We start from the raw sequence: 8,268 nt of genomic DNA on the forward strand, positions 1-8,268 counted from the left end.
CCTCACAGGATGTTTTGCAATCCCTAAGTGACTCAAAAGATTTCTGGGGGAAAGCATTCATTCTCCTCTTGAGCTGAGTGTAGTATGCTGACACTACTAACTCTCAACCATAAACCACTTCTAGCTCCTAGTTCCCAGCCACGTATCACATCTCACAGCCCTACCCCAAATAAATGGACACTCACAAGCTGGAGCCCTGAGAAGTAAGCCCTGCTGTCACCGCTTGCTTTACAGCCCCAGTGCCAGATAAACCCACCAACTGCCAGAAAAAGATGGTACTGTAAAGAAATCTTTCAGAATTTTGCTTTGGTGCAAGGTGAAACTAATACAGACTATCTACTACTGCCTATTGTAATCCACACCTTCCACTTCTAGTCATTTCAATAACTGGCTGAATTCTTCAAGTGCTGAACACTGACATATAGCATTTCATTTGCATGACCTTGTCAAAACAAATTAAGAGGCAAAACCACCAGGAAAAACAGTGATTGTCACATTCTGCTCAACATTTCTCTGGAACTAATCTTCAATCTTCCTAGCAGTCTTAAAGGAGAAATTCAGCAACGAATCTAATTTCAGATCTGTTGCTCGCTGACCTGCCTGTGCAAAAAAGCAGGTAGTTAATCACACAATATCCCTCTTGTACCTTCTTGGAAGAGCTTGGACTGAGTATAGGTAAATCCATAAGCAACCCTGCAATTCAACTAGCGATTATTCCTCACACAGGTCTTCCCACACGCTACAATATTCACACCATTCGTTAACTTGTCCCAGGTACCGCGGGATTAGCGCCTTCTTTAGATAGTGGCAGAAAACTTTCATAAATGTTCTTCTCTACCTTGAAGAGAAGTACCTATGCATTTTTGCCATCGAGTTCTATCATAGATTAAACTTATATCTCACATTCCTACACTCAGCTGTTTTCTATTATCACAGTTCCCTTTTATTGGGCAGATTTCCCCCTACAGCTAACATAAATATGGGTCTTATTGTCAAAGCCTTTTTCCCCCTCCACCACAGGAATCTATGGTAGGCAACAGGAGTTCTTCAAGTATCTGCCTTCCTTATGGTTCCAGCATAATGGCCTGCAATAAACATCCACCTGGACTGCTGGGAACCCAAGAAACAAAAATGCTGCAGCAGAAAAACAGACCAGAATTTTTTTCACCTAATCCTAGTGTAGCCTGTAATTGCAAGCTCCTCAGTAATAGGTTCCTGCCATACTCCCACATTTCAGAAATTTGCTGGGTTGCATCCAACTATTCAAATACAACTCATATTCCCAAGTGTGCTGCTATACCTGGATGTACCTGCCAGCTTCCCCTGGGACATGGTACTCTTTGTCCTACTGGTCATGACAGCTTTTTGCATCATAAAGGATGAGTTGCTTTCAGCGGCCACAAAACAGAAACATGCTTATTTAATAATTTTTGTGGTCATCATTCAGCAATTCAAGCCTCAACATGTATTCCAGATCCAAAGAGTGATGTCTCCTGAAGGTAAAAAAGCATTACAATTTTTCTATAATGATTTAAGGCTACTACTCACCTTGAAAGGACACTGATGGATATTATGAACTTCTCTGTCAACTGCAGACAAAAGTGCATGCTCTAAGAAGGCGCAGGAGCTAGTTAGAATTCTTAGCTTGCTAAGAGTGCTGGTATCTCGTATTAATCTTCTTCCCCTGTTGAATGCTCATATGGCCGCCCAAATAACTCTTCAAAGCTAAGGAGAAAACATATTTTGAATGCATTCTTCACCTAAAAGGCCAGTTCATGCAAAATATTTTTCCATGCTTATGGGGGATTTAAATAAGTCAGACATACGCATTTTCAAAATATTAAGTGTAAGTGAATGCTGCGAATTATATGATTCACTAAGACTGAACTGATGCAGAAGACGGTTCCCCACAACTCACACAAGCTCACTTTGCATTAGCTGCTAGTTGCTTTTCTTGCTGTTCTGCATTTTCTGTTTCTCCCACCACCTTCAGTTATCTTGCCACATAGGTTCTCTGCATTTTCTGGGTATAGAAAGCATCCTTTCACTAAACATAGGCCAGGCTAATAAAGTGAGTTTTTTGGAATCCGTTTTCTGCTTTCCTAGAAAGGTAAGAGACACATAAGCCTGGCATAATGTTGCAACCCCAAACTTTAAATAATTTGGCCTTTACAAGGCTATCATCTTCAGCATTGACACTCTTCTTTCAGCTTACAAATTCAAAGACTTAATCAAAACAAGAATATTTAAAACAATGGCAAAATAATGAGCTGCATTTCTAGAAAACATTTTGGCAAGAGATTACACCAACACATCACCTACATCAGATCCACGGACTAGCCAGTTTAAAAGTTAAAAGGAGTTTATCTTAGTAAGGTCCTTTTGCTTTTGAGATTAAGTATCCCATTTTGAAAGCCACTCTCATGCATTGAATTGCAAGCACTTGCAAGATCTTTGGTAAATAGACAAGACCGAATGGGTGAAATAAAGCCTTATATTATATCCCTAATTTTTATATCCATGTATTTTATTGTTATTCTGCAAGTTGGAAAATAACCGGTAGTAATTGATGGTTGTCTTAACTATTTATAATAGTCACAAAAATGGACATTTATAAATGGTATTTAATTTAATATGGTTTTTCTTACATTTAAAGTTAGATTTTGAGCAACAATTTAAGCCAAGAAAACCCACTTAGAGATGTAAAAGTTCAAAGAAAAATACTTTATATCACAGGTGAGAGACCAAGTTGCAAATAGAAGGCCAATCTGTTAAAATTAGGCCAAATGCAAGTTACTTTTGTGCTCAGTACAATGATATGCCTGTCAAGCTGTGCATCTCATTCTTATAAATAACTCCCTAGCAGATCATTAAGAACCTGTGTTATAGCAACTCCTGGAAAAAGCTGAGGCATTTTTAGAGGACTACATCACCTAATCCCATTCCAACATTGTTCTAAATTGTATGAACAACAAATAAACATGAAATTTACTTAATCATAGCTCAACCCAAGTTAGATGTTAAAACTCTTAAGAAATTTACAAGCTTTTTTTAGAAGCATGAACTAGGAAAACCAAAAACTTAGAAAACTGTGTTTCCAGGCAATTAGATTATGCCCTCAGCATATTTTGTATAGCTAGATTTAGTGTCTAGTGAAGAATAATTTTCTTTTACCACTAATAGAAAGAAGAAAATTATTTAAGAAAGCGGTAATTACAAAACCCTCAAAAATTGCAGGCTGACTCCAGAACTGATAAAGTATGCATACATGCACTCTGAAAAACGAACAGAAGAAAATCTTGTTTGCTCTTGAAAAAAGGGTAATATGAGACAAACTTTTCAAAAAATAAATACCTAGAATCAAGCTTGTACACCATAAAAGTTGTCAATTCACACCACAACAAGAACATCTACTCTTTTTGCCAAACTTAAACTCAGTAACCAATTACTGATAACAGGCAGCACTTTGGAATCCAGTCTCCAAGAGCAGAGTCTAGAATTTGGTGGGCTTCAAGGCATGAGATACTCTTCTTGGGTATTTATTTATATGACTAGATTACTATTAAAATTAATGTATATTCCTGCTATAACATTACAAATATTTTTCTGTTAACACACAGGATGTTCAAAGGCTTAGAATAATTTCTATTTATGCTACTGGAAGTTTCTTACCAATTCAGATCTTCAAAATCCTTTAAATAATCATCTTGGGAAGAATGACTAACATGATTTGTAAGGATTTATACTAGAAAAGGTAAGAATACAAGGCTATGTATATGTTACCAGGCGAGTCTTTCAAAAGCTAGAATGATCCAAAATGTTAAACAATGATAAAATAAGCATATTTAATAGATTTTTATACTACATTTTTTAAAAAGGGTGTCATTACATCAAATAAAAGCGATGTACTATTTCTCCCTCACCACTCTTTCATTGACAGACTCTAGGGAGATATGAAAAAGTCTTGTTTCCTTGCCTGGGTTTGCCTAACCTACAGAATACCTTATGATACAGTATATAGCGGCTCAGTCAGTTTCTCCTGACATTGTTTAAAGAAAGCCTAAAGCAGTACACTGACATCACAGTCATTGCAAAAATTCACAGCCACAGTGGGACATCTTAAGCCAAGATTTCTGCTTATACAAGATCCTTCTACAGCTTTCTGCTTCATCCATTTTCCCTTGAGTAAAGGGGTACTGAACAGTTTACAGTAGGATGTGCCTTCATTAAGCATCAGCAACCTACAGGATCTAAAGCAACTTACATTAATATCCCATTTATTTGCTCCCCATAATAAGATCTGCACTTGTACATCACTTCCATATTCTAAATTAAGCTTTTCTTTGATTACAGTATCAAATACAGACCTTACTGAAAAGCTACATTCTAAACCCGCTGTAAGACAAGCTTGTATATATTTGCTTACTTTGCCTGCACCAAGAGGCCTTTCATCAAGTACAGCTTTCTTAAAGAGGTCACAGGGGTTTTGTTTGTTTGTCCATCCGTGTGTGTACCCCCCTGTTGTTTTTTTTTAAATATATTTCTATTGCAGTGGTTATAAGAATCCTCCAAAACAGTGCTGGGATATGTACTATTTGATAGCTCTGTTTCTACTAATTGCTGTACTTCCCAAAGATCCTATATTCTAAGACAAGAGACATACAGAGGAAGATTATCTAATGCATGTATTAATGCAAACAAACGCCTGATAGCCCTAGGGCTATATGTTTTGGTTTTGTTTTTCAGTTTTGTTAACAGTACCTAACCAAGCACAAATAAAGACAAATAATCAATTTAGATTCTGTATTTTACTTAGAGCATTGTGGTTTTCCTCAAAAGCCTCAAGAGAAACTATCTCCCATAACTTCGATACAATAGAGAGAAGGGCAAGGAAAGCTCACTTAACAGAGCAATCGTTGTATTTCATAATAAGCTCTTTTGGAAGTAGGTATGGGATGGAGCAATGCAAGGGATAAAAACCGTAACCAGACTTGCGTGCTTGTGGTTATGTTTGTTTTTGATAAGGAGCGCTTATGCTTGGAAGTAATCACTGTTCTTACAAAAGTAGTATCAAACATTAACCACACAGGACAAGCAGACAGCTGAATGCAAACAACCCTCAAAGCAGCTGCTGTGAATAGGATCTCAGGCTGAACAAAAAACCCACCCAAAACCACAGCTGGAAACAAGAAATAGGGCATATCCTGGCAAGCCAACGGGATATACGGCTCATCATTTCAAAAGTCAAGCCTTCCTACTCCCATATCTAGCACAAAGCAGACTGAGCAGAAGAGTTAAAGCAAGCCAGCCACGTGACTGCAGCTGTACCAGCACCACAACCTGTCCCACCAGGTCCTGCACCCATCACAGCTTATATTAACACCTTTGGGCTACACAACTCAGCAGTGGCAGCTGCCAGCCAGGGAGAGCGATGGGGACATATCCACGGGGAATAACCAGTCAGACAGGAAATGTGGCCTCACCACCTCTCAAGGTCTGCCGACCCACAGCAAGGATACGATACAGGTACATCCAAAATGACAGAAAAAAGTTTCAGCTTTCAGTCTTGGGTTCTCTACATTGTTAATAGCAAAGTTTAGTTTTCCTATGACCCTTTATTATTATTCTGGTGTAATGCCCTTGCTATAAGTCTAAGATTTCAAAGTAGAATATCCTTGTTCTAAACACACAGCTTTCAACCTTAAGGTCAACAGAACAACTCTGTAACTCAGTATTGAAGAACTAAGGTACCCCTCAAAACAAGGAAAACTCAGATTAATACATCTCCTCCCTGTCAGCTTTTTAGAAAACCAAATACAAATTGTGGGAGAGCATGAAGAGTAAGAGAAAAGGCTGAAATGACACTACTTGGGAATCAAATGGAAGGACTAAGAACTGGAAAATTATTCATGAAAAAACATGATTCAAGAGTGAACGTGAAACCTATCCTAATGTAAAAACATCACAAAAAAGTGGAAGTTGTGAAGGAGTTTTGTTTAATTTGGTATTCTATGCCTAATATCCAAAGATTCACTTTTTTCATAGGCTGATTCGTAGCAACGTTTCTGTTACGTATTATTCACTGGAGTCTGTCTGGATCTATGCCTGGGCTGAAAGGCCAAGAAAGTTTGGAGATTAAATATTACTGAAGACAAACAGCAAAGAACAGTCACCACAGATAATAAAACACTGTGTTAATTAGAACAGCAAACTTGCCCAACATTCTTTTAGGCTACCCTAAAATGTGTTAAAAGAAACAAACTGGAAAAGGAATTAAGTTATCTTGGGTACAAGAAGCCTGTCTTCTGAAGTGCTATAAGGAATAAGAGGGTGGATTTTACTACTCCTGTCTTAAAGATCTAAAAGTACATGAAAACCTCACTCACTTCAGTTGAAGAACAAGAGGAAAAAACAAGAGCAGGAGGAAGACATATTAGGTTTACAGACCACCACAATTCAAAATGTATTCAGCATCTCAAGTCATAACTTATCGCATTCAGTGGGGCAGAACTAGTTTTATACTACAATTCTAAGAAGTGAAGATGAATCTTCTATTACATCAAGACACACAGAGAATGCATATTTTTACACTATGCATACATTGTATAAAGACAGTCCTGTGGATTTTGTTCAGATATCCAAAAAAGGCTTTATCTTTTATACTGAAGTTGCTGCTATTTGATAAAGCTCATCTTCCAGGATAAACTCTGAAGTATGTTCTATAGGCCTGCTACAAAAAAAATGTAACAGAGAAAAAAATTCTGGTCAGAATTTCTGTTGTCTAAACCAAGATGTCCTGAATATGGATCTCCTAACAGAAAAAAACCCAGTAGTTCTGTGGATAAATAACCCTTCTCAGAGAAAATAAGATAGAATGAAAAAAAAAAAAAAAAAAAAAGGACAATCTCTTGATAAGATTTTAAGCTTCAAAAAACCACTTAGAGAAGAAATATAAAGCATGTAAATAGTATCCTCATATCGCTAAATGCAAGTTAGGATAATACCCTTCAAGCTTTGAAGGCAGTTACTACAATAAACAGATTTTTAAAAATACAGGATTAGTAAATTCAAAAAGACCGTATTTTTAACAGCCTTAAACATTTAGCACAGTATCTCTGAAGTAACATGTTGCCTTAAAAGGGAGGGACTGTTTAGAGGCAAATGAGCAGGAGAAGGCTGGAAATGCAATCAAACTAAGAAACAAGTGACCCATCTTAATTATCTCTGATAGCAGATGCTGCTAACAGATGCTCTCACATTATGCTCAAAGTACAGCTGTGAGAACCAGAAATAGATACCAAAGACTAAACTCGGATGCATCCCTTGCACCTCAAAGAGAGATACTTGAGATATCATTCTAGGCTGACAAGGCACATTTCTTCCAATCACCTCTGCAGTGTGAAGGAACCCAAACGTACACTAAGCCCTTCTGCTTAACCTGTTAATTTTAAGGCTTCACAGGTGCTGCAGAAAAAGACATCAAGGATTATTAACAGATGCACTAACCTTAGGAGATTATTCAAATCAGTCATAGCTGTAGTATGATGACAGTTACGCTGCCTTGCCTTAGCCGGTCTCCAGTCAACAGAACTGTACAGAAAAGCATAAAAGCTATTTGGAAAAATATCAGGCAAATAAAAGCATTTTGAGCTGCCCAAGACATTTTACATTGCAAACAATAAAGTAATTACAATTTATTTAATTATCTCAAGGGTTAGTGCTCTTGGAATTTTTTTTGCTGGTATAGCTTCAGCTTTTAAGTGTCACAAATCATGAAAGCTTGAATAAAAGCCAGGTTGCGGGTATCCGTATCTTTTCAGATGTAAACCTACTATCTAGAACAAGATAAGAGATCAGCAGGAGTTCTGCACATCAACAAACTCACAGAAGTATAAATAGCCTAGTGCAAATCACAACTTTCTGATGCTTTCAGGATGCTAGAAGTCTCCAAGAGCACAGCACTCCATTTTTCAGAGTAGCATCTAACTTCTTGGCATCTGATTAATCTAAGGCTGTGCCAGCTGCAAGAGTACAGCTGTAATAAGGAAGAAGACATCTACTTTGCATACTCCAGTCTTGATTCAGTGAAATATTCTAGTGCTAGTACCTGCTTAGTCTTCAACAGTCAGAAAGAACACCACTGAGGTGCTTGACTTTTCCACGTGGCTGGCAGAATTCCAACCACCACCAGCCAGACCGTTCCTGTAGGTTTTTACACCAGCAAAAGCAGTACAAGCTAGCTATGCTAAAACTATAATAAGCTGACTC

Source organism: Falco punctatus (genome assembly GCF_963210335.1).
Source record: "Falco punctatus genome assembly, chromosome: 14".
Taxonomy (NCBI): domain Eukaryota; kingdom Metazoa; phylum Chordata; class Aves; order Falconiformes; family Falconidae; genus Falco; species Falco punctatus.